The 25981-nt window shown below is 46.5% G+C and overlaps 1 long non-coding RNA gene across 1 annotated transcript; it reads left to right on the top strand.

The window, feature by feature from the left end:
- The first annotated feature begins 8847 nt into the window (after positions 1–8847).
- On the top strand, positions 8848–25368 carry LOC101683142. The gene is made up of 3 exons (XR_001176200.2): positions 8848–9144; positions 9473–9639; positions 23830–25368. It is a non-coding gene; the product is annotated as an uncharacterized LOC101683142 (long non-coding RNA).
- The last annotated feature ends 613 nt before the right edge of the window (positions 25369–25981 follow it).

The following is a 25981-nucleotide window of genomic DNA, read 5'->3' as shown; positions in this document are numbered from 1 at the left end:
ATCCCACAATGTCAGGCACTTAATTAAGGCACTCGGGCTCCCCTGCCCCAGATTGATTCTTTTCTCTGCCTAACAGGTGATACTGCTCTAGGTGGACAGGCCACCAGGGGCTGGAGACCAGCCTGCCTTCAGAGTCTTGCAGTTCATAGGACTGCCACCAGGGGGCACCTGCGCATCATCCCACTCCCCAGGGAATGGACCAGAGAGGACCCACGAGATCCCTCTTGCAGTTGCAGCCCCCCAGCAACCTTCAAGAGGCAGCTCACGGGGTTTGTAACATCTGCTCAGCTGCATTTTGTTTGCTGAGCTCCATGATTCTTCTCTTAGCTTCAGGCATGTACTGAGGATACACAGAGACTCCTCTCTTCCCCCTGCCTCCCCTCCCATTCTGTTGTGTCCACTCCCATGAGTGGACACTACGACAGAGGGATTGTCTGACCCCTGGGCACTCAGCCTGCTGCTCTGGCCTTAGCATCTGGGAACACCAGCCAGGCTGGCTTGCTTGGCATCGACGTTTCCATTGGAAATTCAGAGACTTCAGACATAGAGGTTATTAACAATGTAAGCACCTTGTGAAAAGTAGCGCAGATCAGAGATTATCAATTTCCTGCCGCTTGACGATACTGAGCTCAGTCTGTGCAGCCATTGCCTGGCCTTGATTCGTCAGGCTCATCTGGCGTGATTTTAGCACATTATCATTTAATTCCGCAAACATTTGCCAGGCATTGTGCTGGGGATATACTTGTCATGCTCCAGTAATTTACGGACTAGTGAGGGAAGAAAGTCAAGTCAACAGGCCATGATAAAACAGGGCATTCTGGCAAGAGCTGAGGGTAAAGGGCTTCCAAAATCAGGCACTGTCCGACTCAGTCCTGGAGGATGAGTCCCCTCGCCGGCCCTCAGTGGCATCTGAGTAGCTCTGGGCCAGCTCTGGTGCCTGGGCACCTGGCACCTGGCTATAGAGAAGCAGTTCTATTCCCCTGTAGCAGCAAGGGACTGGAAGGCTCCAGAGAAGTTCAGACTGTCATTTATTCATTCAGCATTTGCCGGAGTACCTACTACATGCCAGACAACAAAACCAGTCCAAACTAAGCCAGGCTGGACAGCACTCTTCATCAGGAGGCTACTGACCCACTGATGCCCACATGAGACACCAAAATCTTGAGTCCAATAGTCAGGTAGAGTCCACCCAGTCCTGGCCTGAGAGACAAAGCTTCCAGTTCTTCTTCTCTGGATCCAGACCCTTGGCCATCCTGGAGGATTATCTCTGCTGTGGCCAGAATGTGTCTCATCCACAATTCAGTGGTCTAAGAAATACAAATTTTTAAACATTTTCCATAACTTTATTTCTGTTTCACGTTCCTGTTCCCCTGACAGTCAGAATCAGGTTTTCCATTTATTCTGGATTTCGTCTCCCCATGTTTTCCAGAGTGGCGTTGATGTTCCATGGACTTGGTTATACTGAGGCAGGAGAGTTGGGGGGGGATTTAGTACAGTCTGAGGTGTCAGCTGAGCCTGTCCAAATAGCCCCTCAAGTCAAGGCTCTTTCCACCAAGGAGAGACATTGAGATAAGTTCCTCCCACTGCTCCCATGGGGCCCTGGCCACCTGCAAACTAGCTCTGCAGTCTTCACTTTCAAGATTCTGTCCTGGAAAACTATCAGGGCCTCTTCTGAGGCAGCCAACCTGGGACTCTTTTCTCATTCCTGGGGGGCATTTTTTTTTTTAATAAGCTAGAGGGGGGAATCCATTCTCTTTCTTGACGTTTTTACTCTGAGAGATTTCCTGTACCTTTGGGTCTGCTTTGGAGTCATGGAATAATACGTTTATGGGGTTAGGCTTTGAAAAACCAAGGCAAGAGACAGGTTTCCCTTCTCTCTCTCTCTCTCTCTCTCTCTTTTTTTTTTTTTTTTAAGAAAATGCTTTATTTCAACTTTATTTCTGTTTTCTGTTGGAGAGTCTGTGGAAGAATACACTGGAATGGTTCCTATCCCTCCTGTGACCTGAGCAGTGGGAGCCACAGACCAGGCTTCATGGCCAGCAGAACGCTCTAGGCGGCAGCTCGGGACAGGCTCAGATAGCCTGCGGTCGGACTAGTCTGTGACCTTGGCTTGCGTAGCAGTAAACCTGGGGGCTGGAACAGTCCATTTGCCCTGAAACTCCTCCTTGGTCCCAGCCTTCTCAGCAGCAGTCTGCTCTTCCTGCTCCATCTCCTCCGGAACTCTGTGAAAGCAGACATCCGGCATGACCACGCATGGGTGTTCAAAGTTGACAGTGCCGTGCATGCACTAAACTTTGTCCGCCAGCACCCAGCACAGCAGACCCGCTGCATGAGCTCCCTGTATGTTGCATGGGATGACAATGTCTGCAGAGCACAGAGGATAGTCTGTATCATACAGAGCAGTGGTGGGCAGGCTAACATACAGTGCATGGGAGAGAGAAATCTCAGCTCCTTGAAAAGGCAGGATCTCATTAGTGAGGGTTCCAGGAGCAAAGCCTCCAGTGATGGGAGCAGATCCCGTGGCAGCAGCAAAATTCAGCTTAGCCCACTGGCCAATATTCCTGGAGGCTGTGACAACTGACATCAGCCAGGTTTTCAATGGCAGCAGTCGCTCAAGCTGCGAGCAGAAACTTCTCCCAGGTTCTCTTCTTATTTATGACATAGAGGCCATCACTTTTCCTTTTGTAGATGTACTGATCTGTTTGGAAGTCAGGGTTGATGCCATCTAAGGGGGACATCCTCCCCTTTCAGTTGCAGGATATCAAGAGATCTGGACACTGTGAAAGAGACCCTCTACTCAGAAGAACACTGCATGGCCTCCTCTCTGGGTATTGCAAAAGGGTGCACTTGCAGCTGTGCCATCCGCCTGGCCCTTGGGCAATGCAGTGAGGGGACACAGGGGAGGAAGGACGATTACCAGGAGAGAAATTTTAAAAATCAGTTAATATCTCCGTGAAAGTGTCAAAGATGTTACTCTACCACATCAAGGCATTCTTAGTTTTTAATCCCTGCCTAGACCAAGTTCCCAGTTCCCTTTAAGAACAATCTTTCATCTACCAGCTCTGTGTGGCTCCAACGTGCGCTGCAAAAAGGCTGCCTCCAGATTTATTTCTGCTCCTCCAACCCTGTGCCTGTCTCCCTGAGGGTAAGTCTCCCAGCACCGAGGCAAACAGAGGGGTGGATAGAATATAGCTTGGTGGGAAAGCCTCAATGCCAGAGAAATTTGGGCTAACCAGATCCCCACACTTCTCTGGGTAAATCAACCAGTCTCTAGACTACAGTCACTTTGAAACGTCGCTAGGCAACTATCTCACCACGCACCCCCCCCAAAACAATAAAGAGAATTGACCAGTAAGGCGACTATCTCACCATGTACCCTCCCCCCGCCAACAATAAAGAGAATTGACTAGTAAGGAACCATAGGAGACTCTTTTTTTTTTTTTTTTAAAGATTTTATTTATTTATTTATTTGACAGAGAGAGACACAGTGAGAGAAGGAACACAAGCAGGGGGAGTGGGAGAGGTAGAAGCAGGCTTCCCTCTGAGAGAGAGCCTGATGTGGGGCTTGATCCCAGGACCCTGAGATCAGGGCCTGAGCTGAAGGCAGATGCCTAACAATTGAGCCAATAAGAGACTCTTGGATAGAGAGCAAACTAAGGGTTGATGGAGGTAGGTGGGTGGGGGGGTGGGCTGGATGGGGGATGGGCGTTAAGGGGGCCACTTGTGATGAGCTCCCGGTGCTGTATGTAAGTGATGAATCACTGAATTCTAATCCAGAAACCAATATTGCACTATATGTTAACTAACTAGAATTTACATAAAAATTTGAAAAATACAAAAACAAAACAAAAGCATTGAGTTGGCTCTGGGAAACACAAAAATCAAAGCCACAGACAGGCCTGCCCTTAAAGAGCTTACAGTAGAGGAAGAAAGGACACAGAATGTGTGTTTTGATCTAAGAAAAGGAGCTCAGGTTTGAACATGCACTGTTTTGAGTTAACTGGCAGAAATTTCTGGAACTAAGGATGGAACCAGTAAAGTATAGATGATGATTCAACACTGACAGGAGACAAGATCATTAACAATTAAGAAGAGCTACTATATTGAACACTCTATGTCCTGGGTCACATGATACCCTAATGTCTTCACATGAATTAACTCTTTTAATGAGGTTGGTATTATTATTATTATTATTATATTTATGTCAAATCAAAAGTGAGAAAACTCTGCAAAGGTTAAAGAACTTGTCCAAGGCCTTGGGGCTGACAGGCGGGGATGATAGGAGTCAAGGTCAAGCTGAAGGGCTCGGAATCCATGGAACCAGGGTGCCACGCCTTTGACCAGACAGTGTTTCCCTTAGGTGTCTCTACCATTCTGTTTGAGGGAAGCCGCGCCATCGTTTGTCTCTCGGATTTTCCCCACAGCCCCTCGCACACCTGGCCTCCAGTTAGTGTCTTTGACCGACTGACTTTTTAAGTCTCCTCCTTTGTGAGGTGGCTGTGAAGTGTTATCCGAGACATTGAACTTCATTCCACACACTCGCATTGAGTATCTAAAGCAGGCAGGTGTGAGAGTGGGATTCAAAGATAAGTAAGATGTGATTCCTAGCCTCTAGGAATTTCTGATTTGTGTGTGAGGAGGAGGGAGAGAGAGGAAGAGAAAAACAACTCAGACCAGCTCCTGCCACAGTGCAGGCCCTGGGAATCTTCTGGGCTCCAAGCCAGCTCACAGAGACACTATGACCTCGGGAGCAGCCTCGGGGAGCCTTGATACAGGACTGACTTCCCACTAGGCACAGCGGGAGGAGGGCCTGGGACCCTTGATAGGTTTAGGAGTACTGAAAATGTTTCTACTTTTCTTTTAAATCAGAAAAACAATGGATAATAGTAATGAACTCAGCCTGGATTATGTTTATCTTCTGCCAACACAGGTATTTAACATTTTTAATTAATTAATTATTAATTAATTAAATTAATTAATTAAATTTGCTTCTTTGTTTACTCATTTGTTTATTTGCTTGCTTGCTTGCTCACTGACTTACTTACATGGAGATCACGAAAGCAAAAGTGTCCGAGACCCATGAAAGTCATGGCTCCGTTGTGGGGGCCAGATTAGACGCTCAATGCATGCTGGTGCTGGATTTGCAGGTACTGGATTATATAAGGTGCTAAAAATTGTCCTTGACTCTGAAACTTGGGGTAACGTTTTATCATCGATTAACATCTCAAGGTCCAAAGTTGATAGGAAAACAAACTTTAAACCATGAAATTTTGTCCTTATAAGACCAGGATGGGGGAAAAAAAGATCCAAACACTGGCATCCCCTTCCTGGACCCCAAATAACACCCCTGTGTGCCCCCAACCCTAGAATTATTCAGAATCAATTGCTAAGAACGAGGTTCCATCTCTCTCCCTGCCCCGAGGATGCAAGTGCCAAGAGCAAAAGCCACATTCTGAAAACACAGATGTAACCCACGCATGCTGCCGGTGACTGAGAAGGGAAGCCACGCCAACCCTCCTGCTTCAGTTCTGCTGCTCATCAGTGGGCACGGGAGGCCCTACCGGCTACTGGCTGTCAGACTGGAGCGGGCACCAGAGCTGGAGTCCAGAGTGGCAGCTGGTCTCAGGAAGAGGTGACTGTGGAGAGAGGAGTGCAGTCCCTGTGGGGCCACTGGTAGCAGAGCTGGCGGGAAAGGCAGGGCAGTCAATGCATCGCGAGAGCAAGGGTTAGCCCAGAGGCGGCCTGTTCCCCAAGCCACTCAAGGGATGGCTCCTGGTGTTAAGCTTCTTTCAAAGCCCCACAAGGACTTGGAATCAGGGTGAGGGCAGTTAGACGACATCTGCGAAGGGTAAGAAGAGACAGTGACTCATGCTTGCAAACGCTGACCGATGCTACCTCATACCTGAAGCGCAAAGTGACATTTCTCGCCCTTTCCCCAAATAAATCTTCCCTGTGCTGCATTCTCTGAGGACCTCAAGGCCTGTCAAGGACTTGGCCCCGAGCTCATTGAAACCACAGTAGATTGCCAAGTTTTGCAGATGTTTGCACTGACTGCTTTATGTTTTGCAATATTCTAGATCTGTTCCCAAGTGATGTTCATCCATTCACCAAGTTAATGCTTAATAAGAATGATCTACAGAGGGTGACAGCTCCAAAAGACGAGGAGAGGGAAAAGCACCTCCAAAGAGAATGGATGGGCAAAATAAATAAATAAAAACAGCGCGGTTCCCAATAGCTTGAGGTGCGGAAAAGGGAACTTGAGCAGGAAAAGGAAAGAAGACAATGGGGTTTATTTATGGATACACGGGCATGTTTCTTTTTCTCAGAAGTGCTGTGAGACCCCACCTGGGCCAGGAATGTTCCCGCTGACCCGATCCCGAGGGGAGATGTTGATACGGATGAGCACAGAGGAGCTGTGCCTGAACTCCACGATGTGGGCTCTTACGGAAACATGGATCTAGTCAGTGGCCAAGGAGGGGTTAGTTCCCAGGGCAAGGAAAGTTTGGCTAACTCCGAAGGAAGCAGAATGAGCCCAACCTCCAAAACCTGAATTACAATTCCTGCTTTTTAGCCCGCTTTTATCTACAGCATCTCATTTAATGCTGGAAAAATCCTGTGGGCATCCATATTAGTATCTCTATGGAAAGGTAGAGAGTTAAAGGCCAACTGACAAGGTAGCAGCAGATCGGAGATTAAAGGACAGGCCTCCTTCCCTGCATTTTGTGTGATGTATAAAACACTAAGTATGCTTTATGGCTGCAATGCGCCGTATGGGCCACACATAGTGTCTCCAGTCCTTCCCTCGATGCTACGGGAGTAGTGTTATCATCTTCATTCAAAGATGCCAAAATTAATGCTCAGGGAGAGATTATGCAACAGACCTGAGGTCACAATCCATTCGACAAAAAGATGAGGCCTCTGTTTTGTGCTAAGCCTGGGCTTTCTCAGATACCAAGCAAAGCAGGTAAAATTGAGAAGAAGGAATTCCTAAAAGGTCTCAGTCAAAGTGAGTTGTATTTGAAAAAAAAAAAAAAATTTAAGGCAAAATAATCATTGGGTGCACTGTGGGTTTTGGTTTTTGGGGGGTTTGTTTTGTTTTTTTATTTTTTGTTTTTTGTTTCGTGCTAACAGGCTGAATTCCACGGCGGAACAAGAGAAGAGCCGTAATTGCTTGGAAAGATTGCAGATGTACCCAGACTCATTTTATTAATTAAGCAGGCCTGGATGCTAATTCAGTTGCTATGCACCAGAGCTCCCGGGACATGCACGCAGAAGCTGAACCTTTAAGGAGATTTATATATAATGCAGGTGGGAATTTTAGAAGAGGAGAGGAGGAATGTGGTTGCACAGCCACGCTATGCTAAGCACAGAATCCAGTTTCTTAACAGCGTTGGTGGCTGATGCCACCCCAGCTCTCCACAGGCTGGAGGACATGAGGAGGGACATGGACAATTATAACAGTAAATATAATAGTAATAATCATAGTAAGAAAGCATTCTTAAACAAACACAATTCTGGATCTACCCTCTTTGTAGGACTCCAGCCCGCCTCAGTGTCCCCCCAGCTTGCGACGGGGCCCCAGGGACCCTGGCAGACTTGCTATCTCACAGCGGGCACCAGCCTCCTGCTGCCCCAGGTCCCTCCTCCCCCCATGGCAGCTTCCGTCTCTGAGCCGCCAAGCTGCTGATGCTGCGGAGGCCTGACATCGCCCTCCAGCTGGAGGTTGCCCTGGCTGACCTCCGGCTGCCCTGTCCCTGTCCCCCGCTCCGGAGACTGGCCTCAGGGGCAATCTTGTCTTTAACACGTGGCCTCCTCTGTTCCAGAGGTCACAGAAGACTGCGCCCAGAGCTCCCCACGTCTTACAGAGATTTTAATGAAACAGCTCTCCTATTTATTTGTGTTGCTGCCTCCATTGCCCGGGGCCATGGCACCCGGCCAGGAGCAGGGGGGGCTGAGCTTTTGGGGGTGGGGCTCAGCAGGGACAGCACACTTGCTGTCCTGTCCCTTAGCTCCCGGCTCTGCCGCTCAGCCCGGCATCAATTCTTTATCGTCCCCTCTGTTTCTCCCAGGCACGTCTGAATCCGGGGGTGAATACGGTTTAGCTTGTACCCTGCGACACTCACTAAAGCTAACCAGGTTTCCCCCCAACGTAGGAGATTCCGCCAGAAGGAGAACAAAGGTCAGTGCGGTCGTGTGGAATCTGATTAACACAAAGCTGCAGAAACACACTCCTGGATTAAATGCTTTCCCCAGCCATCCCCCCCTTGGGCAGCAGGAGCAGTTCTCGCTCCAGTGGAATATGGGTCAGTGTGCTTTGCTTGCCCAGTGGGGTGGGTTCAGCGCCCACATTTCAAGTCGGGTTCTGCTATTGTTATTTAAAAATGGTGTATGTTCAAGAACGATGCTATTGCTTGAATTTAAAAGGAAAGGGATTTAAACAAAGTTTATTACATTGGGATAAAGAAGAAAATGTTGCTTTTTTAAAAAATCATTACTACTAAGGCATAATGTACAGACCTCCTCTCCAGTATATAGTTGGGTGACAGATACACACAGTTGGGCATTAACCATGATCGGGTTTCCACTCCTTTCCCCCCAAAGTTTCCCCGTGTCCCTTGGCATACCCACAGCCTATACCCCAGCCCCCCACAACCATCAGTCTGTTTTCTGTCCTTACAGTTTTACCTTTCTGAGGATGTCATCTGAATGGAATCATACACTGTATATAGGGCTTTGTGTCTGGTTAATTTCACCTAGCACAATGCCTTTGAGGTTCATCCCCCTGGCTCTCTTACCAGCCTTTCATTCCTTTTACAGCAGAGCAGGATCCCTTATTTGGAGGCTCTGCAATTTGTCCGTACATTCACCAGTAGACGACTATTTCGGTTGTTCCCAGTTTTTAGCTGCTATGAACACTTGTTTACAAGTCTTTGTGAAAACATATGTTTTCACTTATTTGGGGGTAAATACCTAAGAGTGGGATTGCCGGGCCATTTGGCAAGTATATATAGAAGATTTTTTGGAGCTGAGGGGAGTCTAAGAATGTTGCCTGGGTGGCTTACTCAGGGAGTAACATATCAAGGTGATGGATTTTAAGAAGAATTAGCTCATCTCCGGGGTCTGTCCTGCCTTCCAAGGCCTGAGGTGAGTCAGTTGACTGCATTGTTGGGCTGGACACAAGAGACGGGGCAGGTGTCTTTCATTATTATTAGGGGGCTTCACCACTTACAAAGTTGTGACCTTGGGCAAGTACTGAAGTCATGGTTCTTTTGTTTCCGTTGCTTTAAAATGAGCTATAGCACCGTGCTTACTTCACAGAGACCTGTGAGGGTTTTTTAAAGTAAAGATTGGAGCGTAATGCCTGTCACCTAGCAAGGACTCAATAAACACCACCTATTTAAAGTCGATGGGGAAATCAGAACTAGCATTTAAACTGAAAATGATCATAGCAGGGATCATTTGTCTTCCTCAGGAGCTCTGGTATTTTGAACCAAATATGCTTGCCAGATACCACGAAGAACACATTCATGCATTCAGCACATATTGAGGGCCTGCTGAGTGCCATGAGAGGAAGACAGGCCCCGTTCCCGTCCTTCATATGGAGTTTACAGTCTAGCGGGAGAGACAGGCCCATGAAAGGTATGTCTAATGTGTGTCCTTATGACCCAGAATGAGCACCACGCAAACTGAGAGGACGGGGGAGGGTGTACAAGCCTGCAGGCCTGCCCACCCTACCCCTCTCTGGGCACGGGGATGACCCTTTACCATTTCTTTCTTTCTTTCTTTTTTTAAGATTTTATTTATTAACTTGAGAGAGAGCTTGTGTGAGAGAGAGCATGAGAGAGGAAAGGGTCAGAGTGAGAAGCAGACTCCCCACTGAGCAGGGAGCCGGATGTGGGACTCCATCCTGGGACTCCAGGATCATGATCTGAGCTGAAGGCAGCCGCCGCGCACCCCCGACCCCTCTGGCGCAGCCAACACTTTACAGTTTCTAACCTCAGCTCAGTGATTGCCTGTGCTTAAGAGGAAGGGAAGAACAGCTCCTCCTGATCTCCTTCACTCATTTTCCCGTTGACTCATTATTCATCAGCAACCATTTGCCCGATGCCCTTTAGAATCAGGCTGCCGTCCTGGGCGCCAGGGCCACGTACACACAGGAGTAAAACAAGCTTCTCCTGCCAGGGGGCTTACGACAAAGTTGAGGATGGGACCAGGATGTATGCACAGTGACATCTCGTCTCCCCGCTGCAACCACTCCATGAAAAGGATGGCGCAACTTTGATGAGTCCATGGGAGAGGGAGCTAAGCATGGTTTCCATTTCTGCTGGCCCAGATTTAGCAACAGGAGGATCCCGCGGGGACTTAAAGTTACAAACTTGCTGCCTTGGCTAAACATGACCCACAGACATGGGGACTCGTCTCCTTGGGGGCCCGAGGGAGAAGTTAAAGCCCCTGAGGAGGAGGCGGTAGAGGACGTTAGACCCACCATCAGTCCCGTCCCTGAAGCCAGGTAGTGCTCGCCAAGACTTCCAGAGGAAACTGAGGGTAAACGAGCCACGGGGCTGCTGTGGAGATGGGGAACATGTCTTGGAAAATAACAACTGTTTCAGAAAATTGGAAAGGTACTAATGTGCTGAGAAGCCAGTCCTGATGTGCAGCAACCAGGACCTGCGTGGCAGTCTCAGGGACTAACAGATTGGCCTTTCTCATGGGTCTCATCCAGGCCCAGCCCAAGGCAGCGACTAGCCAAGTGGTAGTGTTAATGCCACCTGTGTGTTCCCCTTTTGTCCCTGCCTAAGTTTTCAGGTGCACCCACTGAATGCCTTCTGAGCGCTAGGCATAGTGCTTGGTCCTATGGGTAGATGTGGGTTGCATTGGCTTTTCCAGCACCCTCAATTTCCTTGGGTACCTGTTCCCTTCCCCCACCCCCAAATCACATGATGTTGCGGAGCTATCCATCTCGGGTTCATAGTCTCCTAGTCAAGAGATGGTCCATACATCCAGGCTCCACCATTCTACCCTTTTTTCTGGTGGCCAATAGTGGTCATATGACGTGAACTGGACCAGTTAGAGCCTCTTGTGCAGCCCAGGTATGAAAGCTTTGTGGTGAACTATATATCCTAGAATTCCCTTTCCAGTATGTTTTTACACAGGGTGGGCTATAAGAGACATTCTGTTGGGAGTTGTGAAGGACAGAAGGGAAGCGGTAGCCATTTCGTAAGATACACTTACCTTCTCCTACTTATTCCCTCAAACACTAATTTGGGTGCTGCTAAAAAGGGATTTTACAGATGTAATTAAAGTCCCTGATCAGTTGACTTGAGGTTAGGGACATTATCCTGGGTTGGCCTAACTTAATCAGTTGGGAGTCCTTAAAAGAAGGCTTAGGCCTTCCCTGGACAGTGGCTTGCACCCATGCCTGTGGGTCCTGCCTGCTTCTGAATTTCCCCCTCTGTAGGCCTCCTCTCTGGATTTCTTATGTGCTTATCCAGCCAATTCCTCATGATAAATCTCCAAGGGTGTGTGTGTGTGTGTGTGTGTGTGTGTGTGTCCTATTGATTCTGCTTCCCTGGTTGAACTCTGACCAGTACAACAAAAGACAGGGTTTTATGTTTGGGTTATTATTGCAGTCCTCCCGCTGTCCCATGCATCCGTTTTCTTCTCCTGTTATACTAGGACTTCTGATTTTCAGCTAGTCTCACAGCCACCCTGAGGTTCAAAAGTCAAAAGGTAAGTATTGACCCAAGAGAAGTAAGAAAAAATAGTCACAGAAAGATTTGTACACTGATATTTGTAGCAGCTTTTTAAAAATTATCACTAAGAATGAGAAAAAAAACCCAATTGTGCATCAAATAGGAAATGGATAAATGGACCACATACATCCATATAATGGGGTAATTCTCAGCAATGAAAAGGAACAACTACCATTCCCAAAGCAGCATGGAGGAATCTCAAAAGCACTCAAAAGCTAAGTGAAAGAAACCAGTTTAAGGCTACGTATTTGCAAATCATATATCTGATAAGAAAATTGCATCCAGAATATCTACATAACTCTTACAATGCAAAAATAAAGACATGTAATGTAACGGAAAAGCAGGTCTAACAAAATCTGAATAGAGATATTTCCAAAGATGATACATAAGTGCCAAGAAGCACATAAAAAGATGATTAACACCAATAGTCACTAGAAAATGCAACTTTAAAACCACAATGAGATACTATTTTACCCCCCCCCAAGATGACTAAAATAAAAAGACAGACAATTACAAGTGTTGGCAAGGATGCTAAGGAAATGAGTACCTTCCCAAGGCAGAAAGAGGACCTAGAGTTATCAACAAAGATAGGGAGTGGGGTAAGAGAGTCTTTATACTTCAGAAGAGCAGCAACTCTGGAGGAGAAGTACACAGATAGCTACTTCAGGTGCTGCTAAGTGGTCAAGGAGGATCCAGACAAGTAAAGAGGGGCATGAATCAACCAGGTTGTCCATGTCCCCCAAGACAGCCCCACTGGCTACACCACACCACCGTGACTTGCAGGGCTGGGTAAAGGGGTGGGAAGAAGACCTTGAAGAAGTCATAAGAGTGAGACAAGCTCTTTAGGAAGACCTGGATGTATTTCTGGGTACAAGGGACTGCCCCAGAGAGTGCAGTGCAGTGGGAGGAGGCTGAAAGCCCAGGAAAATGGAGTGGGCTGGATGAGGAGTAGGGCTTATGGTCCTTTCCCCAAGCTACAACCCCTTTTCCTCTTTCTCCAGTCAGAATGAATAACAGACATCTTCACTGGATATTAGAAAACTTAGTTTCTCAGGCCAAAACCCTTTGGTATGATAATAATAATTGTAACTGATTTATTGGGGGCATAACTCATTGGATACAAACATGAAATGGTTTCTTCTTTCCAATAACTAGCCCTTGATAAAGTCCATGTTGAACTCTCCCTTCTAACTAAGGACCAGATGCCCTCATCACACCAACTTGACCACATTCCATTAGTTTCCATCACTCTTGGTTACTAAAATGTTCGGTGTTGGCATCTAAAACTCAGTCTTCATCATGAAAATGTCTTCATTCTTGAACTGGGGCTATCACTGCTTTGAGAGGAGGAGGCAGTGTGATCTGGCGCCGAGACTCTCCCTTTCCAGTAAGACCTGGCTTTGCCACTGCCATGCCCAAAGAAGACCGTCTCTGCTGGTCACTATCACGGTGGTACGTGGCTCATCTGGTTCCCTGTGCTCTGTGGGCAGCCTCATCTGAGGTGTTACCCTCCACTTAGGCAGTGTGGGGTCTCTTCTTGGAGAAATGTTCAGTTTCACCTCCACTCCTGAAAATAGTTCAGCTCCACTAGCAATGCCTATCTTCCACCCATCCTCAGATGTGGCGTCTCATTGACCTTGACATGTCCCTGGCTCTCACGCCCTTGGTAAATGTTCCACTCTTTCATGGCCATAGAAACCGCTGGGCTCCTCTTCCATAACCTACGATGCTCAGGAATGTTCACATCCTAACTCAACTGGGGCTCCCTAAGAAGTAGGGGAGCCAGCTAAAATAAGCCAAATATACTAGAAAATTATTCATTGTTCTTCTGAAATTCAAACTGACCTGGGCATTCTGTAGCTTTACTTGCTAAATCTGGCAATTGCTGCAGAAACAAACTCTGAGGTGAAGACTTGCATGCAGAAAGCTCATGGGGGAGTGCGCTGGGGATTGATGCCTGTGAGGGAGTGAAGCCAGTAGAAGTGGGCAGAGAAAGGAGTTGAACTGAGATGCAGTCACAACAAAGACCTCAACCCACCGTCCCGGGAGCTCTGGAGCACGGCAGATCCTTCAGAATCGCCCGGCATTGAGGGGAAGGTGGCTGGGGCTTTGTACTCCCCAGATGACCCATCAGTAGATATGGGCTGCCCCTGGAAGGTGTGACCTCCGGCAGGGCAGGGCTCCTCAGCAGCGTCCAGTCTGGCATGAGAGGCTCAGCTGAGAGCTGTAAGCCGCCAGCCAGTCCGGCACAGAGAAGTTAGACCTCTCTATGGAGTGGAAACCACCTGCCATTGGAACTCACCATATAGAGGTTTCACCTCCATCAAGCCGCAAGTAGAATTTGAATGGTCATAAGGCAAAGGGCAAGAAGCCAAGGTAAGAGGAAGCTACACTGCCCAGAATGGACTATTTTTGTGAGGGAACCGGTGATTTTGTTTGGGCACCACACTCTTACCACGAATATCGTGGGTATAAAATGCACATAACCGAGTTTAAAAGCTACGAGCCTAAAGTGTCTGTACAGCTTTATGACCACTTCAGAGTTAACAGTGGGGCTCCGTGAGCATCCTTCCCCTTTAACAGAGGTGCGTGCGGGACTCCCATGCGCACCCACCACACGACGCAGGGGCTTTACAATCCAGCAAACATCATGACAGAGCTCACATAGCTAAATACAATCAACAAGTTACAGAACTTAAAAAAAAAAAAAAAATGCTGGAATGAAGCGAAGCTTTAAGGCACAGTGGGCCCTGAAGCCCTGTCCTGCGCTCAGTCCTGCACCCGTCTCCGCCCGGACCCCCTCCCGCTCGCTCTTTCCCACGGTCCCGGAGGGCAGGGGCTGACTTCTGACACACCGGACACTACTTTGGCTGGCTTCAGCGAAGATCTCGGCGGTCAGGCCGCCCCCTCTGGTGTCCTGGAATGCCCCGCTCGGCTTCCTACACCCCTGCTGGCTCGGCAAATTCAGCCGCTCACACCCACAGCCGCACCCAGGCCTTGTCATCACCGGGCTGCTCTCGCAGACACTCCGCACTCCATCATCCCCACTCGCTGGCCACGAGCCCTGTTTTTCCAGTTGTCTCCTTCCCTCCCGTCCCCGGGCTGTTCTCCCAGCAAGGCAGGCTGCCCCGGGTCCCTGCCTACACCACCATTCAGCACCTCAGCCGCGCTCGCATCAGCGTCCTTGCCCCTTTCCTTCCATCCTGCCCACCTAGGGCATCGCACCTGGGGGGCTGCTGGAGCAGTGCCCACAAGATGGCGCTGCAGAGTGAGATCACACACGCCACCCCTCCACCCCACCCCCTGCCAACCTGCGCCCCTCCACCCCCCTATCCCCACCCCTGTGTTGGCTCTTCTTCCAAAGCTACTCAGTGGCCCTCTTCTTCCAGACAGTTCCCCCTCACTTCTCCAAGAACGTCCCAATTCCTCCTGCCCTCCTCTCCCCCTCCCTCCAGCCGGTGACCTCACCTGCTGCTTCACAGAAGATGGAGGAGGTCCTCAAAGGAGAACGCCCCAACTTTCTGCTGCTTCCTCAAGCTCAGGCACACCTCTCCATTCCCTCCTCCTCGCGCTGGTCTCAGAGGAAGATGCGGCCCTCCCTGTGGAGAGACCTTTTCTATCTGGTCTCCCAAACCTCTCTCCTCCCGTATCTTTAGTCTCCTGCTACCGTGATTTCCTCTCTTACCAAATCACTTCCTTTCTGCAGTCTCCATCTGTCTGGATGTATAAATATACTCAAGATCTTGCCGGACTTTAAAACGAAATTACCAAATGACCCTAAAGTTCCAAGAAGAATCAGCAGGTTTCTGTTCAGTTGGCACTTAGATGACCTGAGAATGAGCGATCGGTAAAGTTTCCGTTTCCACATGCTCCATCTACAATTCAAGTCTCGGAAATACGCCTCCTGCCCCAGCCACATCCCTGCAATGCCTGCATCGTGACCCGTTTCAGTCTTAACTGGACCACACTCTAGTTCTGGCTCTGTAGACTGTTCTCTCCTTGAATGTCTTCCCAGGATGCTCTTGCTCAGGTTCTCCCATGGACATCTGACACCTTGGTGCTGTAAGCGTTCTTCTCTTTCCTCCTTGCTTCTCTCTCTGCTCATCTTCCTGTGGGTTAAACCCTTCTGAGCAGGCCTGTGACTCCCAAAGCATCATCATCTCCAGCCATCCGTCTCCTGGGACCTTCAACCCAGATGCGGAGCTGCCTCCCAGACTCTCCTCCTGAATTATCTGGGGAGACGGGGTTCCTCAACTCATCACAGCCAGACCCACATGTCTTCTCTAGACAGGTCTGCAGGCCAAGTGTGCGTACCACCATTTACCAATGGACTCATAATCAGAAACCTAAGAAGTGTATTTGATTCTTCTCTCTTTCTCCTTCTATATCCAATCTGGACAGAAAACAAGTATACAGGACACCTGGCAACCACCTGGCTAAACTTTGAGTTTCTTAAGCAGTATTCTGATGAGTTTGCATCTTAGCACTCATTAGCAGTGTTTGTTCATGTCTTTATTCTTTCTCTCACTGCCTTATCCAGCCACAAACCAGAGCTCAGTGTCTTCTGGGGCCAGTACTCTGCTCAGCACAACCTGGAGTGGCATAGGGGGTGGGGAGGGACTGCTAATGAGTACAGGGTTTCTTTTCATGGTAATGAAAATATCTTGAAATTGGATTGTAGTGATGCTTGCACAAACCTATACATTTACTGAAAAACACTGCATTGTGTAATATGTGAATTATACCTCAATTTTTTAATTGGCTTACCTATGTTTTAATTTTTGAGTTGTAAGAGTTATTTATATGTAAGTTCCTTAACAGATGTGTGATTTGATAATACCTTTTCCCATTCTGTAGGCTGTCTTTTTACTTTCTTGATGGTATTGTTTGCAGTTCTGAATGTTTGAGTTTTGATGTCATCTTCAGTTCTCTATATATCTGTTTACTTATTTATTGTCACCTGTGCTTTCCATGTCTGGAAAACCATTTGCCTAATCTAAGGTCTTGAAGATTTGTTCCAAAGTTTTCTTTTAAGGTTTTCTAGTTGTAGCTGCTTTTCCATTGAGGCTTATGATTTCATTTATTGTGTGAAGTAGGGATCCAACTTTATTTTTTTCCCCCATTGAATTGTCTTGGCATCCTTGCTGAAAATCAATTGACTGTCAATGTATGAATTTATTTCGGGACTATTAGTTATATTCCATTACTCTAGATATCTATCCTTATGCCAGTACCATGTAGTCTTGATTACTCTTTGTTAAAAGTCTTAAAGTTGGGAAGCATGAATCCTGCAACTTTTTCTTATTTTTCAAGGTCTGTTTGGCTATTCTGGGTAGCTTGAACTTTCATGTGCATTTTAGGATCAGCTTGTCACTTTCTGCAAAGAAGCCAACAGGTCCTAGAATATAACATAGGAGAAAAGCTACATGACCTTGGGTATGGTAATGACTTTCTAAATACAACACCAAAGGCATGAAAATAAATATTTGGTAAACTGGACTTCATTAAAATTAAAAACTTCTGCTTTGTGAAAGACAGTGTTAAGAGAAGGAGAAGACAAGCACAAACTGGGAGAAAATATTTGCAAAAGACACATTTGCTAAAGGGCTGTCACCCAAAATATGCAAAGGACTCTTAAAACTCAACAAGAAACAAAAATAACTCAATTAAAAAATGAGCCAGACATCTTAACAGGCACCTTGCCAAAGAAGATACACAGATGACCAAAAAGCATAGGAAAGGAAGCTCCATTTCCTTTCTATGTCATCAGGGAAATACAAATATAAAAAACAGTGAAATATCATTATACATCTATTAGAGTGGCTATAATATGGAGCAATAACAACACCAAATGCTGGCAAATATGTAGAGCAAAAGGAACTCTAATCATTGCTGGTATGAATGCAAAATGGTACAACCATTTTGGAAGACAGTGTGGCAGTTTCTTACAAACTAAATATACTCCCATCATTATAATCCAGCCGTTGTGCTCTTATTATGTACCCAAAGGAGTTGAAAACTTGAATCTATACAAAAATTTGCACATGGATGTTTATAGCAGCTTTTTAATAATTGCCAAAACCTGGAAGTACCCCAAAATATCCTTCAGCAGATGAACAGATAAACTGCGGTACGTTTAGACAGAGCAGTATTATTCAGTGCTAAAAAGAAATGAGCTGTCAAGCCATGAAAAGACTGGGAGGAACTTTAAGTACATATGACTAAGTGAAAGGAGCCAATCGGAAAAGGTTGCATATTGTATGATTCCATCTATATGACATTCTGGAAAAGGCAAAATGATGGAGACAGTAAAAAGCTCAGTGGTAGGGGGTAGAGGTGGGAAGGCATGAATGGGTAGACAATAGAGGATTTTTAGGGCAGAGAAAAGACTCTGTATGATATTGTAATAGTACACACATTATCATCCATTTGTCGAAACCATAGGATGTTCAATACCAAGACTGCACTATCATGTTAGCTATGGATTTTGAGCAATTGTGATGTATCATCATAGTTTCATCAGTGGTAACAAATGTCCCACTCTAGTGAGGGATGTTGAAAGTGGGGGATGCTAGGTGTGTGTGGGGCAGGGAATGGAAAATCAAGGTACCTTCCCCTCAATTTTGCTGTGAACCTAAAACTGCTCTGAAAAATTGTTGTAAAAAAATAAAATACAATAAAAAGAAGATGCCATGAGGAGTGCTGTAGGTATTGCTTTACAGTTGTAAATCAATTTTGGGACTATTGCCATCTTCATAATATCAAGCCTTCTAATCCATGAACATCTTTCCATTTATTTAGAACTTTACTTTTTTGTAACAATGTTTTGCAGTTTTCAGTATACATGTATTGTATTATTTTGTTAAATTTATACTTAAGGATTGTTAAATTTACATCTAAGCATGCTATTGTAAATGAAGTCGCTTTCTTAATTTCACTTTCAGATTGTTTATTGCTCATGTATAAGAATGCAACTGATTTTTGCACATTGAGCATTATTATAGCAAAAGAGTGTTGGGGGGCGCCTGGATGGCTCAGCGGGTTGGGCCTCTGCCTGAGGCTCAGGTCATGGTCTCGGGGTCCTGGGATTGAGCCGCGCATCAGTCTCTGCTCTCAGCTCAGTGGTAAGCCTGCTTCCCCCTCTCTCTCTGCCTGCCTCTGCCTACTTGTAATCTCTCTGCCAAATAAGTAAATTAAATCTTTAAAAAAAAAAAGAGTGTTGGATTTTGACAAGTATTTTATCTGTGTCTAATGAAATGATCATGTGGTTTCTGTCCTTTATTCTGTTAATATGATTTACTACATAAATTTTTTATATGTTGAGCCAACCTCGCATCCCCAGAATAAATCCTACTTGGTTGTGGTATATAACCTTATGTACATGTTGCTGGATTTGGTTTACTAGAACTTTGTTAGGATTTTTGCATCTGTATTGAAGAGAGATTTGGTCTCAGTTGATTTTCTTTTTAATTTGTGACGTCTTGGCTGGTTTTGGCATCAGGGTAATTCTGTGGCATTCTTGCCCAAAATGCATAACTTGAACTCCATCACGAGGATATCGGACATAGCTAAATTAAGAATGACTCCACAAAAAAACTGGCCAGCACTCTTCAAAAGTGTGACAGTCATGGAAGAGAAAGGAAGCTTGAAAAAATGGGCCGTAGTAAAGGCAACTAAGTTGACATGACAACTAAATGTGAGATGTACTATTAGATGAGAAAAAATGGAACACAAAAACTACATTGGGGGGGGCAATTATTGAAGCTTGATGCAGGTATATAGATTAGATAATAGAATTGGATCAATGTTACTTTCCTGACACTGGTAATTGTACTGTTTCCTGTAAAATGTTAACATTTGGGGAATTCTTTTACTAGTTTCCCGACTTCTTTTATGTCTGAAATTACTACAAAATAGGGAGTTAAAAATTAACAACAACAACAAAAATTTTAAGTGTGTGTGTCTGAAGTACCATTGCTTCAGTGAGGGAAAGAAAGTTTGAGAGCCAGAGAAGCATGAGAACCAAGGCCTGGTGTCTAGTATTTCTGGCACCTGTAAGTGGCTGAGTAGTTTCTGGAACCCAGAGTGTGGAAGGCAGTGAGGATACCCTGAAGGCTGTGGGAAGTCACGATGGGAATGGACACGGATGCAGTCAGATGAGCTTTTTTGATGGATGATTTGGGAGACCAGCAGGGACAGATAGTAATACAGGAGACAAGGGAGAGACTAAGGGATGGGAGTGATAGAAATAGAAAGAAATACAAAGACCCTTATGAACTTGCAAAGAGAAATTATTTTGCCCAATGGAGTTACAGTCCCCATAGTTTCATTGTAGATTTTATTGTAGATTAAAAAAAAATCTAATATTGGAGGGGCACCTGGGTGGCTCAGTCAATTAAGTGGCTGAGTCTTGATTTCAGCTCAGGTCATGATCTCAGGGTCATGGGATCAAGCCCCATGTCAGGGTCCATGCTTAGCATGGAGTCTGCTTGTCCCTCTCCCTCCTCATGCTTGCATACTTTCTCAAATAAATAAACAAAAGTCTTTTTAAAAAAACATTAAAAAAATGAAAATAAATAAATCTAATACTAGAAAGAAAGACCATCCTGATGTCTGTATCCTCAACAATAACAATCTTTGACCCCCAATTCAATCTCAGAGAACTGAGGAGTGTGCTTGGGTAGGAATTAAAATGAATGGACTTTAACTGCAGGGAAGGGAAAGGACTTTCTTTACCATGCTAAAGAGATCTGGCTAATCGATCAGAAGATCCAATCTTGAGGAGCTACAGTTTCTTCCTTTGGGGATGGAGGATTCTCACAATGACCTCCAGGAGAGACTTGAGAAAATTTCTATCAATGGAGAGCTGAGGCAAACTGCATCTGGGTTGTGGTGACCTGGAGGAAAACTATTTTGACCAGAGAACTAAGGCACTAGAAGGGAATGACAGTCTGTGATGGGAAGAGCGGGATAGCGAGGAAGAGAAGAAGCAGGGTGACTGTACTCCTTCCGGTCAGTCCCTTGGAGTTCTAGAGACACCAGCCACTTTATTGGGGTCTCAGGTATACTTTTAAAAAGGAGGGGGAGGGGCACCTGGGTGGCTCAGTGGATTAAAGCCTCTGCCTTTGGCTCAGGTCATGATCCCAGGGTCCTGGGATCGAGCCCCACATCAGGCTCTCTGCTCAGCAGGGAGCCTGCTTCCTACTCTCTCTCTCTCTGCCTCCCTCTCTGCCTACTTGTGATCTCTGTCTGTCAAATAAATAAATAAAATCTTAAAAAAAGAAAAAGGAGAAGGAGGTTTGAAACAAGCTTGCATACATTCTGCCATATTTAGAAATGTTTACACCCAAAAATTATTTTTTCCACTAGCATGATTCCAACTGTATCTATTAGGTTGTACCATGTAACATTGAAAGTTGGCCAGCAGTGAGTTGTGGGTAAAATGGATGCTAATATGGGATTAGAAATAGTCTGGATTGGACACGGAGGAGATCAGGCAAGAGGAGAGCCTACATGGCTTGTTGGGTGGAATCCCTGGACCTGGCTCTTGATTGAGCAGAGGGGAAATGAGTCTCTAAGGAAGGGGGGTTCAAAGCACATGGTCGGCTGTACCAAATGCTTCTGCCAGGAGACGTGGAAACTGAAAGATAGCCAACAGATGTCTTATTGATCAGTTCTTGAAGATTCTATTAGTTTCCTGTGGCTGCTATAACAAACGGCCAAAAACTTGGTGCCTTAAAACATATTTTCTTGTAGTTCTAGAGGTCAGATGTCCAAATCAGTCTCTTTGGGGGTAGGGACAGAGTGTCAGCAAGGCTGCGTCCTCTGGAGGCTCTAGCAGGGAAATGCATCCCTTGCTTCTTCCAGTTTATAGAGGTTGCTGAGGTTCCATGGCTGGCGGTGAACCTGGCCACTCTGGTGTTGGCTTCCGTTGTCTCAGTGCCTTCTCCTTCAGTGTCAGAGTTCCTTCTGTCTCACTCTTATAAGGATCCTCATGATTGCATTTAGAGTCCATCCAGATAATCCAGAATAACCTTCCAATCCCAAGATCCTTGGCTAATCACGTCTTCAAAGTCCCTTTTGCCATGTGAGGTCACCTCTGCCAGGTCCAAGGTTTAGGATGTGGATGTCTTTGGGGGCCATTACTCAGCTTCCCACAAAGACCTTGGTGAGAACAGTCCCCTCACAGCCAGGGGTGTAGCAGCAGAATGCAGAGGGGCGATGTTGGCTGGGACCCTGGCTGGATGACTCATTTGAGACTGTGAGGAGATATATGGGTGGAGGGAACCAACACCTGGGAAAGGACTAAAGAACAGTTTACAGAGTTCTGGTACAGGAGCAGAGCTGAAGATGTGAAGATGGACATTGGTTATTTGTGAAGAGTGTGATTAACATGAAAATGAGAGCAAAAATCATGGCCAGGGTTAAGGATGAAGGGTCCCAGAACTTTAACAGTGTAGGCAACACCAAAGCATGTGGAAAGTTGCCCAGCCTTCAGCCTTCTGGGTTAACAAAGACACTGATGGATGAGTCATGGTCCTGAATGATTCTATCTACCCTAACTGCTAAGATCTTCTACTGTCTTCCATGCTCAGTTTCTTAAAGCTATGTACATCTGAAGCATAAAAGGACCAAGAAAAATTATGAGGGTTTTCAGGGTTGTGTGTGGTTCCTCTACACAGCCCCAGATACCAGGAAATGGCATGTGTGCAAGCCTGGGCCCAGAGATGGGATGAGATGACACCCTCTTCTCTGGGCAAAGAAGCTATTAAGTCAAGAAAGAGCTACTTTGAGAATAAAAGCTCACAGCAATGCCACTACATGGGCCAAACCCTTTTCTTTCTCCTTCTGAGATTCCTTTTCTTCTCTTAATTGGCAAGAGCATGGCAGATGTTTGAAATGCATCTTGTCTGATTTGTCAGGAGGAATCACAATAATTTGATGTTGCTGTCCCTGGTCCAGCTTTCCTTGTGCCTTTTAAAACTGAAACAACTCTTGTCTTTTTAGTTTTCTATTCTTTTCTCTTCTTCCCCGGTCTCATTTCTCTGGTTCTAGCGAAGCTCTTCTGGCGGTTGTGGTTGTTTGCATTATACCTTCTCTACTCTCTTTGCTCCAGCCACACCCCCCCACCCACTCCTCCCCACTGTGCTGGCCTCTATTGTCCCCCATTTTGAGAGGGAGAAGGTGCTCTCCAGTATCTGAAGCAGTGCTCTGACGGAAGCCCCAGACATCCCCAGTGGCCTCCAGAGTCCGTTCCTGCCCAGGGAGGGAAGCTGGAGGCCAGTCAGGGCTCCCACCCTGCACTGAGGAGGCGGAATCCCAGATTCCCAGAAACGCATTTGGGCATTTGGGTCTGTCTTTGTGAAAGAAAATGATACTTCTCCAGGCAGGTGGTACTATTTTGGGGCACATTTTAATGTGCAATTTCGAGTGCACATTTGACACACAGCTCAGACAGAAATAATCAGGTTAATGTGTGTGTCTGCACTGTCACGTGGTCAGGCTTGAGGTGAGAGCAGATTTACACACCGAAATCAAAAGGAAATAGCGGGAACCGTCTTCTGCTACATTCCATGACAATAAATGGTCGCGCGATGGAGGGCTGCCAACACCACTCTCCGCTCCTTTTACTCCCGCCCGGAACGTTCTTCCGTTTGAAAGAAAGTGAGTTTCCGAGGTGCTTGAGTGCATCTGATAAATACAGATTTTTATTAACAGGGGCGCATGTAAACAAAGGCTATGTAAACAGAGAGACGCCTGGCAGCAAGGGAGACGTATGCTCAGTGTCAGGAGATTTTCTTAAAATGAAGTGTAAGGAAGTTTATAGGAATTCTTGAGCAGATGTTTTGGTTCAAGAAGATATCCTGCCTCTCTGATGTCTGATGCAGAAGATGGTCAAACCAGAGGGCTTGAGTTCCACGGCGTCGGGCATTTTTCATTGCATGTTTTTGTTCAAGGAAAAGCGCTTTTTGTTTTCTTTTGTTTGGGGGGGGGGGGCTAGGATGCTAGAGAAACAACCTATTAGATTCACAGCATGGTTTTTTCTTTTCTTTTTTTTTTTTTTTTTTTTGGAAAGTTCAACCTTCAAATGAAAGAACCATATTGAGGGTTATTTTTTAAGTAAAACTGCACGGAAAGCGTCGGCCTGTGAACGCATGAAGAAGTAGAAGCTCCCCACATCCAGCCCACGGGGTAATATCCAAAATATGCGTGTGTCACCCTTTGGCTCCCTGAGTAATGAATCAGTGCAGACTTTGCAAAAGCAGCTGTATTGAGCCTGCAAGTCACCTCGGCCACAGCCTTCAGAGTTGAAGGGAAGAAACTTCGAGATTAAAGGGCAGCCTTTTCCCTCTGAAATGGAATAATTGTGATATGGGATTTGCTTTTTTCCCCCACGTTTTGAAGAAAAACAATGTTCTTCCTGCTGTGATGAATTTATTCAGGAGGTTTGAAAGGAAAGCCGAGTCCCAAGAGGAGGAGGACCCTGAGTCAAGAGGGTGAAGGCTGGGTTTTCAGCACATGTGTTCTCATTTATCAAGGGGCGGTGCTCGGTGTGAAGGGGGAAAATACCCAGGGTGCAAAGATTCAAGGGGATCAAATTATTTTTCCATTTGTCTCAGAAGGAAAGGAAGAGAGGAAATAAAAGAGGGAAGGAAAATCATTTCATTATGTGGTAATCAAATGCAACGTGGGCTGGCCAGCGAGTGGCAACTTTATTTTTCAGAGAGGCTCGCTCTAGGGTGTCCTGAACCTCCCAGGGTGAGGCTCTGATGGTGGAACTTGAAAACAGCGGGAGCACAAGAACAGAAGTCGCAGGGATGTCTACACTTGTCATCTCTCACATGACCTCTTGGCTACGGTCCTTCCTCGCCACACCTGCATGAATCGGTTCGAGGGGGAAGAGGGAAAGGAAAACTGAGTGGAGCATTTACGACAAGCGAGGCATTGCGCATGCGTTTTCTCCCCCACGATAAACCTGCGAGGTAGACGCTATTATCCCCAGTATAGAGGTGAGCAAAAAGTTTCAGTATCTTGTGAGCCTTGTGCAAAGGGCCACTGCTAGGAAGACCTAGCCCCTATCAGAGCTCTTTTTAGGTATTCCTCACCGCCCTCCTGACAAGTGTCCCTGGCATGGGAGCTGCTGGACTGAAGGTCCCTTTGGCATCACAAGATAAAGGCCCAAACGATGTAACACATGCTTGCTGCTGGTCAGTTGCTTTGCCTGCTTTAGGGAACAACGGTGGTGTGAAAATCCCGGGTCCTGAAGCTATTTAGTCTTCCTGATCTGGCACCCTTCCCATAAGCGCAGCACCTAACATAGGAAATTTAATCCCACATCCCCCCAAGGCCTTTCTCTCAGATCCTCGCACAGAGCGAAGGCCACTTATGAAATTCCTGCTAGCTGCCACGACCTTCCAGAATTCCTCAGGAAGGTCACAGATTGGGCTTCACCTTGACGGTGCACACTGGGCTCAGTACTCTGTACTCTGTGCTCAGGCTCCCCAGAGCTGTGGGGAGAGAAGGATAGAGTGGTCTAGAAGCTGAGATGTTTGCAGATTTTTTTAAATTTTTTTTTTAAGATTTTATTTATTAATTTGACAGAGAGAAATCACAAGTAGACGGAGAGGCAGCCAGAGAGAGAGAGAGAGAGGGAAGCAGGCTCTCTGCTCAGCAGAGAGCCCGATGCGGGACTCGATCCCAGGACTCTGAGATCATGACCTGAGCCGAAGGCAGTGGCTTAACCCACTGAGCCACCCAGGCGCCCCTGTTTGCAGATTTTTGAAACACAAGTCTCTTACTTTTAAGTTTAAATGTGGGCCTATTGTTTTCTCCTGATGATAATAAACAGGGTAGGGAAAGAGAAAGACACAGGGGGAAAGAGGGGGAGAGGGCAGGTGGCAGTCATGTCAAGCAAAATGATCCAAACTCAGTCTCAAAGAGGTGTAGATGCAGTTCTATGGCATTTCCACAGCGTGGGCTCTTCTCTCTGTGGGAGTGAGGGCGAGCAGGTCAGATACCAGGAGGCCCCATCAGGGGGAGCAAACAGGCCCTCACAGGCCAGTTCCAGCCTCTGCCAAGCGGCCAGCTCTGCTAATAGGAGTGGACAGGGTAGATTTTGAAAAGAAATCCAGAGAGTCCAGAAATGCGATCACTAAGGGACTGGGGAGATGAGATCCTCACTGTGAAGGCTCAGGGCCTGTGGTCCTTCCTGATGTGCGGGAGCCCAG

Source organism: Mustela putorius, unplaced genomic scaffold, assembly GCF_011764305.1.
Source record: "Mustela putorius furo isolate JIRA1106 unplaced genomic scaffold, ASM1176430v1.1 tig00003942_pilon_pilon_pilon, whole genome shotgun sequence".
Taxonomy (NCBI): Eukaryota; Metazoa; Chordata; class Mammalia; order Carnivora; family Mustelidae; genus Mustela; species Mustela putorius.
This window is presented reverse-complemented; position numbering and strand designations above follow the sequence as displayed.